Source organism: Lolium rigidum, chromosome 1 (assembly GCF_022539505.1).
Source record: "Lolium rigidum isolate FL_2022 chromosome 1, APGP_CSIRO_Lrig_0.1, whole genome shotgun sequence".
Lineage (NCBI taxonomy): Eukaryota > Viridiplantae > Streptophyta > Magnoliopsida > Poales > Poaceae > Lolium > Lolium rigidum.
In genome coordinates, this window is record NC_061508.1 from 108,503,521 (window position 1) to 108,511,857 (window position 8,337).

General features: G+C 44.0%; 1 long non-coding RNA gene across 12 annotated transcripts; it reads left to right on the forward strand.

Annotated features, from left to right (window-relative positions):
• Window positions 1-2,389: 2,389 nt before the first annotated feature.
• On the forward strand, window positions 2,390-7,721 carry LOC124648277. Of its 12 annotated transcripts, none has more exons than XR_006986445.1 (6): window positions 2,391-2,868; window positions 3,181-3,229; window positions 3,377-4,801; window positions 4,914-6,270; window positions 6,355-6,653; window positions 6,872-7,721. It is a non-coding gene; the product is annotated as an uncharacterized LOC124648277 (long non-coding RNA). The 12 variants fall into 12 exon arrangements; XR_006986450.1 differs by having other exon boundaries at window positions 2,402-4,801; window positions 4,914-5,645; window positions 5,752-5,823; window positions 5,910-6,270; XR_006986442.1 differs by having other exon boundaries at window positions 2,390-2,868; window positions 3,181-4,801.
• Window positions 7,722-8,337: the final 616 nt, after the last annotated feature.

Consider the following 8,337-nt stretch of genomic DNA (forward strand, 5'->3'; position numbering starts at 1 on the left):
GTGTTTGTTGGGACCCGATGAATATTGAATACTATGTCAAGTTGATTATCAATCTATCATATATATGTTGTTTATGTTCTTGCATGCTCTCCGTTGCTAGTAGAGGCTCTGGCCAAGTTGATACTTGTAACTCCAAGAGGGAGTATTTATGCTAGATAGTGGGTTCATGCCTCCATTGAATCCGGGACAAGGTGATGAAAGTTCTAAGGTTGTGGATGTGCTTGTTGCCACTAGGGATAAAACATCAATGCTTTGTCTAAGGATATTTGTGTTGATTACATTACGCACCATACTTAATGCAATTGTCCGTTGTTTGCAACTTAATACTCGGAAGGGTGCGGATGCTAACCCGAAGGTGGACTTTTTAGGCATAGATGCATGCTTGGATAGCGGTCTATGTACTTTGTCGTAATGCCCCGATTAAATCTCATAGTAATTATCATGATATGTATGCATCTCTATTTGTCAATTGCCCAACTGTAATTTGTTCACCCAACATGCTATTTCTTATCGGAGAGACACCACTAGTGAACTGTGGACCCCAGTCCATTCTTTTACATCCGAAATACAATCTATCGCAAACTCGTTCTCTACCGTTTTCTACAAGCAAACATCATTCTCCACACCATACATTTAATCCTTTGTTTACGAAGAAGCCGGTGAGATTGACAACCTCATCGTTAAGTTGGGGCAAAGTACTCGTGATTGTGTTGTGCAGGTTCCACGTTGGCGCCGGAATCCCTGGTGTTGCCCCGCACTACACTCCTTCACCAACAACCTTCACGTGGCCCTTGACTCCTACTGGTTCGATAACCTTGGTTTCATACTGAGGGAAACTTTCTTCTATACGCATCATACCTTCCACTTGGGGTTCCCAACGGACGTGTGCTTCACGCGTATCACCGGTCACAGCATCCGCCTTGCAGCAACGCTGCTGCCGCCGGTCGCAGCATCCGCCTTGCAGCACCGCTGCCTTGTAGCACCGCCGCTACTGGTCAAAGCATCCGCCTTGCTGCACCGTCGCTGCCGATCACAGCATCCGCCACGGTGGCATCAAAGATCTTCATTGGCAGCACCTCCGCTCAACAATGGTAGCACAACCACTCTTCCTTGGCAGCACCGGCACCAGTTGCAGCATCGCCTACCGCCGATGGTAGCATCGACGAACTTCATTGGTAGCGCAGCCGTGGTAGCACTGCCGATCGACATCACCGACATCCTTGATGGTAGCACCTATTCCCGCCGATGAAAGGAACTACGCCCACCGTTGGTAGCATGACGTGGACGCGTTTGCAGCACTAGGCGTGGATGCTTGCGACTGCAGAGTAGCTGGCGGCGCCCAGCTTGGAGCAGGAGCGGATGCCATTACAGGGATGGAGTCAGGGCCTACGTTGTTGGGGATGGAGGCACGCAGCAATCGTGGGGGATGGAGGCAGCGACGCGTGGATGGAGGCGGCGGCCGTCGCGGGGAAGGAAGCAGTGACGTGCTTCGTCATGGCCGGCCGTCGGGGGAAAGGAGGCGGCGACGCGCGGGACGGAGGCGGCGGCCTTCGCGGCGAATGGAGCCGGCGCCGCTCGAGATGGTCGCCTGCGGCCGTCGCGCGGTAGGAGGCGGCGGCGCACTCCATCGAGGACGGTCGTCGTTGGGAAAGGAGGCGGCGGCGCGCTCCGTCGAGGCCGGTCCTCACGGGGAGAGGAGGCAGCGGCACTCTACGTAGACGCCGGCCGTCGCAGGGGACGGAGGTAGCGGTGCGCTCCGTCGATGTCGAGCGGGTAAGTTGGGGACCGAGGAGGAAGACAAGATGTGAGGAGAGCATAAGATTTGATGGGAACAGAAACGGTGGGACCCATGAGTAATCTCTCCCGTTCGGGACACGCGGCACACACAGAAGCCGGAGGCTTCCAGAGTCGGAACCTCCGAAGGAAAATATAAAAGCAACAAACTTCTTTTTTCACATGATTTTGGAGCCTATTTGTGAATTAACCTACAGATGACACGTACTCTCTTTTATGGTTTGCATTCCATCGGTAATATTCTGTGTGCAATTTAGGTGGTCTGTGCTATTTTTCAAGAGGGAATTTGTTTGCTGCCGACACAAGCACAATTCCATGTGCTTTTCTTCACGCAGCTTGGTGTTTGGGCCATTTGTGTGTGGCTGTAGCTGTGAGATGGATAAAACAGTGTGTTTGGTGGGCCCATGTACTTAATTATTGTTCCACCGCTTTGACCAGGTACATTTGTTCCGATCCAACCATCCGTCTGGAAAACTCTCGAGCCTTTTTCTTTCCCCCACGCGATCCTCCGCCCTTTCTTCCTCCACGCGCCGCCCCACCTTCCGCCCCCCGCACCGCCGGGCACCGCCACAACCCTCGGCGGACCGTACCTGCTTGATTCCCTCTCGGCCGTTGCTTCCCCTTGCCTCCATTTGGGCCGGCCGAGCCCAAGAGGCTCACCTGCCGGCAACACGTCGAGGATGACCAGGCTCCGGCGGTGCTGTGGAGGTTGGGGTGCGGTCGACCCTCTATTTGGGGACTCGACCTGACCTGGGCGACGGACGGCCAACACCCCGGCGAGGATGGCCGGCCACCGCTGCTCCCTCGCATGTTTCTGAGCGTCGCCCATGGGAGAATATCTCCAACTGCCGGCGTGCCCCAGATGTGCAGCTTCTCACCGGCTTGCCGCCACAGCCCACATATCCTCTTGCCATTGCGGTTTGCAAGAAGATGCTCCACGTCTCTCACGAAGTGATCGAGGCAGCGCATCTCTCCGCTGAAGTGGCCCATCGCCAGTGGCGGCAACCGCCCGCGGAAGATTGGGGGCTGCTGCCGTTCAAAGGAAGTTCCATGGTTGCCTATTTGGATTAGCAGGTAAAAAGATTGTTGGGTCGATCATATTTCTTTGGTCATGCTGAAATCGGTGGCACACAAGATGCACATTCCAAACATCTTACTGAAGCTTTCTGTGCCAAGTATAATCTGCTATAATTCTGACATGTTCTTCAGATGTATTAGATGTAATTTTTGGGCTTAATTTCTATTCTAGGATGACAAACCTTCGATCAACACTGGTCACCTGTCAAGAGTCCAGCATCATCTCCTAGCTCTTTCGTCTATGAATATATAGATATATAGATAACAATCTCCTTAGCTACTGATGCTCTTTTTATTTATGTTGGACAGATAATACCGTTGCTTCTTTTTTATTCTTGAGTGTTAAGAAATTTCTCAGGTAATTCTATTGATGCATGTTTGTTTTGGGGTATCAAGAAAAGTTTCAGGGCACAAAATATCTCTTTATGGCTCCTAAAAGCTTTTTGCTTTTGAATATTTTTCGTTAAGATAGAACCTGCTAATACTCGGTGCTCAAATTATGCAGCTTCGTACAGTCAAATTATGCCGCTTGGCAACCTTTACCTTATTGTCATAACGTGTATCGGAAGGTCTAGGATTTTTTATTTTGAAGATTGTCCAATGAAAGACAAAGTAATGTATTTAAAAGGGTACGGTCTCTCTTCTTTATTAATAAAGCATAACCAGTTATATTGACATGTATTTGATCTCATAAAATCTTGACTGCTACACTGTTCATTTAGGGCTTGAGTTTGGATGGGATTCTGTCTTTCTCCAATTTTGTGGTTATAAACCTACAGCCTAAAATAGTGTCCCTGGCATTGTCTTGGCCATCTTAGGTTTTTCCAGAGTAATACTCATGTTTTTTATGTGTAGATTGGATACTCATTCCTCTCTTTTTAGAAATATCTTTGTGAAATGGTATGCTTAAATGGGTTTGTAGTGTACCTAACAAATCCAGAATCTGCATGAATGTGTTGATGTTTAGTTTAGCATGTGCAGGGTTGTTAAACAACAGTCCTTGCTCTTATTTTCTTGGTTTTGTTAAATTCTGAAAGGTCTATGTCTATTCAGTGTGTTGTGTAAGATTGATCACCTACTGCGGAGCATCGGAAATAACAAGAGTTACCCCATCCGATCCAAATTAGTTGATGCAGATTTAGGCATTCTTGACTCTCGAGTATGTAGTTAAAAGGAGTTGATTTATTTTGGTCTCAAACCTTGCTCCATGCTCAGATGCTTTGTCCATGCACTGATATTTTTTTGAAGGGTGCGCACGATAAAATATTTGGCTTTGAACTTAATTTGGCTGCTTTGAAGATTGATATGATTTAATTTGGTGACTAGATCTTAGAAAATACGACTATGCATGAAGCAGCCGGTACCCCTGTCAAAGCTACAGTAAAAGAGGTGATTTTCATTTTATACACCCACATGATCATCAATATGAGCTTGCAAACATCTTTGATCAACTTATTAAGGGGAAAATGACAGATACCATGGTACATTGTTATTGTTTTTCCAAGAAAAAATTGATTCTTTGCTTTCTACTTTATCAACGATAACCTGTAGTATTCATCATGTAAAGATCTTCAAACAGCCATAATTGTGTCATTTGATTCTATATTTTTACTACAAGAGAGATTTTTCTTTGCTGCTTCTGAATATTTCAGCTTTGAATTGATTCAGAGAAGGAATTCATATGTATGGTGATGTCCCTACAATTTCCATTTTTGGTTTTAGTCTGTATTACCAGCACTGTTGTACTATTCGAAAAGAATTTATACCCTTTTCTCTTCACGTGTGGCGTGCTTTCAGCGCGCGGTGGCGGTGTTGCTACGCGACGCGGTCCAGTGCATTCGGTGCCTGTGCGTTTCGATGGCAGTGGAAGTGGTGATGGTTTTTTGCCTCATCGGTCTTTCTGTTGTTGCCTGCTCACTTGCCTAACAAGGTTCGTCTCTTATTACCTGCATTCCTTATTTCAGATTCTTGCTGCTAATGCATATACAGCTCATATGTGATTTCTCTCCCTCACGATTTCGTGTTGTTTTATGCCCCTGAAGAATATGTCTCGGAATTCCTATCGATGGAAGATCATGGTTCTATTTGCTGGGATCTGTGAGTTTAGGAGTCCAGATCAGGGGACTCTCTTCTCACTTGATTTTATTATCGTTTACCAACATGTTATATCTATTCTCTTTGCTTTTCTATTTGTCAAGTTGTTCAGGTGTAATCTATCAATCTATTTATTGATGTTCTGCAGCCTTACGCCATTTTATCCCGCTTTGTAGTGGCTCAACTTGTGTGTATTCATTTTTTTTCAATTTCTTAATCCTTTGATTGGTGCGCATAGTTAACATGCCTTATTCCATTCAGAGTTGAGAGATAAGTGTTTTTTTTTTAAATTTGGGCAATCCCTATCATAGTTACTTGATTTGATCATTCCTTCAATTTTCCCCTATGTTGTTCTACTCTCTGATTAGAATTTTTCTTTTCCTCTTTGTTCCTGGGTGATTTACATAAATCCATAATGGAAGGTTTACTTCCTGGTGATATAGTGGATCAATTTAGGGATTAGCTGAAGGAGGGGTCTGTATACATCATTAACAAGTTTTATCTATATGATCCCAAAAGGAGCTATAGGTCAGTGTACCATCCTTTGAGGATCTGCTTCACTATGAGAACTATTCTGATGGAGGTGGAGCCACCGCTAGAGATTTTTCCTATGTTTGCCTATACTGCTCCCCCTTTCAGCATGCTGTCAGATCGCATCGACAAAATTATACTTTTACCTGGTACAAATGTGGCCGGTTTGATTGTTGATTTATTTTATACCCTTTGTATTGTTAGCAAATTGTGTTTTCTTCTGTGGTAATTTAATTGCTTCGTGTACATTTATAGATGTTGTTGGATTGGTGAGAAAAGTCACATGTTTTGCCTCCATCTGGCAATGCTAGGAGCCAGAAATGGCAGGTGCCGAATTGCTTCTGTTTTTGGTTTTATTTTTCAGACCAAATACTTGCTTCTTCTGATTAATATCTAATTCATACATGCGTTAGTTCATGAGGCGAACATGCTGTTGTTACCCTGTGGGGGGAGCTTGCTGATTATTTGATGCTGATGGATTGATGGAGGCATCAAATTAAGAGCCCGTCATCGTCTTATTTGTTGGCATGACAGTTAGACAGGCATCAAATTAAGAGCCCGTCATCATCTTATTTGTTGGCATGACAGTTAGACAGTACTCAGGTCATACACTCTCGACTATTTTTTTTGTTGCCGTTCGGTGCTTTTTTCCTTTCTGATTTATGCTAACTATAATATTTGATATTCTACATGTTTATTGGCCTTCAACGGCACATCTACTACAAGATGGCATGTTAATATGCCAATTCCAGAGATTGCTACTGTTTGGGAAAGGTTCGTTTTCTTAAGAGATTAGTTCCGGCGGCGTGTTAAAGTTACTATTTGTTCGGTAACATGTGTGTCTTGCGTATGCTACAGGTCGAAGCATATGTGGTGGCATATCGAGCTGCACAATGGAAACTAGGTTCATGTTGAGCCGACCGTATCAACAATCATAGAAATATCAACATTTGAACCAAATGATAGCATGGCATGTTCGGTGTCTAGAATTGGTCAGTAATTCTCAGAGTACGCTACAAGATATTTGTTAGAATCAACGAAGTTCTCACAGAAAAGGGCTGGTATTAGATAAGATGCAAAGAATACTGGAAGAAACTTGAGTTAGAGGATGGAGTATACAAGTGCCCTCCGTGCGCTACTGCTATACCACTGCCAAGGTACACACATCTGCTTGCCATGTCTTCTGTTTTCCGTCGTTTTTATTGTGTGTTTATCTATCCTGTTCGTGACAAATGCTTACTCACTTGTGCTATTACTCTAGCAGGTATAGGTTCATTGTTCGACCAATTTACACTGACTCTGTAGATGTTCACACTGCAAAAAAAAAAAAAAAAAAAAAAATTGACGTGTAAATTTTGACGTGCCAAATTTGCAGACTTATATTTGTTTGAGACTTGAGGAGAGATTGTCCTTTGAAAGGAGGCATTGTTGCTTGTGTCAAGTGTCAGAGGGCAGGCTAATACCGTGCCCCCGGATTTGCTTGCCATCGTGGGAAGAGAATTCAGTGTTGTTGTCACTCCAAGACGTGAATCATTGGATGCGTTGCACACTACAGATTGCTGAGCCGATTGTATGTGCGAATGTTACTGTGCGACAAGGCATGGATGGTTCGGCTGCGGGTCAGAATAATGAGGATCTCCCTATTCCTCAAACTCCAAAGCAGGTTCAAGGTCCTTGTAAGACCTCAACTCCGCCACCATCTATGGATCTCACGCAACAGAGTGCACCATCATCAGCTTCTATAGTCGATGAGGTAAAATTGTGTTGTCTTAGCAGAGCACCCTGCATTTTTGGGTTCTGTAGTGCTACGAATTAACAGGTAGTGGTATAACAAGCAGAGCTGAGCTACGTCTGGCAGGCTTACCGTGTAATCTTTTCCCACCTACCATGATTCAATACGTGGTCAGTCCTTTTTGTATGGTGAAAGAGCATATAACATCCCTTGACGATCCACCAAATGCATTCAGCAGAGCTGTGTCCTCCTACACTTTCTCAGTTTGTCTGCAAATGTGCGCAAAATTCCTTGGTGGATACAGGTGAAGCTGCTTCCTCTGATTTTCAGTGATCCATCAACAATGTCGGTGTATTGAGAGAATTATAGATTAGTGTGGCCACACGAAGTTACTAAGTATCCTTTTCTATCAGGCATGTTATCTTCTCCTCTGTGTAACATATGAATGGTGTACAATTTTAGAAATATGAATAAAGGACACACTGTTCGGTCATATTCTAGAACAAAGTTTATAAGTTAAACTTGTTCTTCACGAATTCTAGCTCCCAGTATTTCTAATTCATACTACTTACTGCCTACCTGTCTATCCATGTTTGTCTATCGATGTTTTATAAGAGTGCACCCGGCAACAATATACATACAAAAGCACATGCACAAATCTGATTACCTTACAAAACTAAACATTGAACAACTTTTCTTCTATACAACGTAACATACACACCTACACACCTTAAGTCACTTCCTTACAATACAACCGTTAACATAGCAGAAGTGAAAACATTAACTAATACTTCTCAGCGATTTTCTCAAACTCAGGCATACCATTAGTGACAATCATGAAAGCGAAATTAGTGATTTGTTCATATGAACACTCAGCAACTCTAGGTGCACAATACTTAAAAGTTATTGGCTGAGCATAAGCAATTTTTGCATATCTATTATCGACACCATCCAACGTACGGCACCAACCATTTGTTAGTGCTTCTACTCTCACCCTCAATACATGGTTCTCTTCCACTACAAGAGTTGTAACTATTGTGGTTAAAACGGCGTATATTCTACCAAATGGGATCCTTAATTTCAAAATTAAATTTCCTTTCAAGTTAGCC